This window comes from Orycteropus afer, unplaced genomic scaffold (assembly GCF_000298275.1).
Source record: "Orycteropus afer afer isolate SDZICR_OR568_19922 unplaced genomic scaffold, OryAfe1.0 scaffold00193, whole genome shotgun sequence".
NCBI lineage: Eukaryota > Metazoa > Chordata > Mammalia > Tubulidentata > Orycteropodidae > Orycteropus > Orycteropus afer.
Window position 1 is genome coordinate 5,473,355 of NW_006921780.1, and position 1,660 is coordinate 5,475,014.

The 1,660-nt window shown below is 37.2% G+C and overlaps 1 protein-coding gene across 1 annotated transcript in view; it reads left to right on the forward strand.

The window, feature by feature from the left end:
- The window catches only part of SLAMF7 (SLAM family member 7), a 48,784-nt gene that overhangs the window by 1,385 nt on the left and 45,739 nt on the right, over nt 1–1,660 (forward strand). The window lies entirely within an intron of this gene.

Sequence of the window (1,660 nt, forward strand, 5' to 3'; positions counted from 1 at the left end):
TAAAAGGGCAAAGGAGTAGAATTGATGTAATGGAAGACAAAATTAATGAGATTGAAGACAAATACCTGAATACTTCTTTGGAAAGGGACCAATCAGAACAAAGATCAAAACAAAATGAAGAAAACCTAAGGTTCATGTGGGATACCATCAAAAGGAATAACCTACATGTCATTGGAATTCCAGAACAGGAAGAGAAAAATAAAACGACTGAGAAAATTGTCCAAGATTTGTTGGAAGAGAACTTCCCTGATATGATGAAAAATGAGAATAAATCCATTCAGGAAGTCCAATGAACCCCATACAGGATAGACCCCAAAAGAAAATCACCAAGACGTATCATCATCAAACTCACCAAAACCAAAGACAAAGAAAGAATCATGAGAGCAGCATGGGAAAAATGTCCCTACAAGGGACAGCCAATAAGACTAAGCTCAGATTTCTTGGCAGAAACCGTGCAGGCAAGAAGACAATGGGATGGTATATATAAAACCCTGAAAGAGAAAAATCTCCAACCAAGAATTATGTACCTAGCAAAATCGTTCTTTAAATATGATGGTGAAATTAGGATATTTCCAGATAAGCAGAAATTAAGGGAGTTTGTTAAAACCAGACCAACTTTACAAGAGATTCTAAAGGGAGTCCTTTGGACAGAGAAGCAACAACAGCCAACAACAACTAACCATTAGCACACATGATGATATAACCCAGAAACCAACCCAGCTATGGAAGTATCCAAAGTAAACAAGTCTACGAGATTGTAAACAGGGAACCAGAGACATCAATTGACAAATGAGGACAATTACAAACCAAAAAGAGGAAAAAAACTGTGTCATTACAGAACTTCTAGATGGTAGGGATGTCAAGACAACTATAAGATAGAACTGACTGCTCTAAACTTGGGAAGAAAACTATAAATCACAGGGTAACCTCAAAGAAAAATGATAAACCTTCACATCAAAATAAAAAAGAGGACTAGCACAAATATTTAGCAAATACTAAAACAATAGCAACGAAGGAAGTGATAACCCAATTCATAAACAAAAGAAGCTCAGCATAGAAAATTATATGGAACAAAGAAATCAACACCACGAAAATGCAGATAACAAAAATGACAGCAAGAAATTCATATTTGCCAGTATTTACGTATCTGGCAAGGGATGTATCATTAAGATTTATAGAAAACTTCAGCACCTCAACACCAAAGTAATTAATAATTCCATTGAAAAATGGGCAGAAGACATGAATAGACACTTCACCAAGGAGGATATTCAGATGGCCAGTTAATACAAGAAGAGATGCTCACAATCATTGGCCATCTGAGAGATGCAAATCAAAACAACTATGAGATACCATCTCACCCCAGCACTGATGGCAAGGTTCAACAAGACAGAAAATAACAAATGCTGGCGGGGATGTGGAAAGATTGGGATTCTTATACACTGCTGGTGGAGCTGTGAAGTAATACAACCACTGTGGAAAGCAATATGGTGGTTCCTTAGAAAGCTGCTATTGGAGACACCATTTGACCCAGCAATCCTATTAATAGGTATATATCCTAGAGAGGTGAGAGCCAGGACAGGAACAGATATATGCACACTCATGTTCATCACAGCACTATTTACAATAGCAAAAAGATGGAAACAACCTATGTGCCCATCAG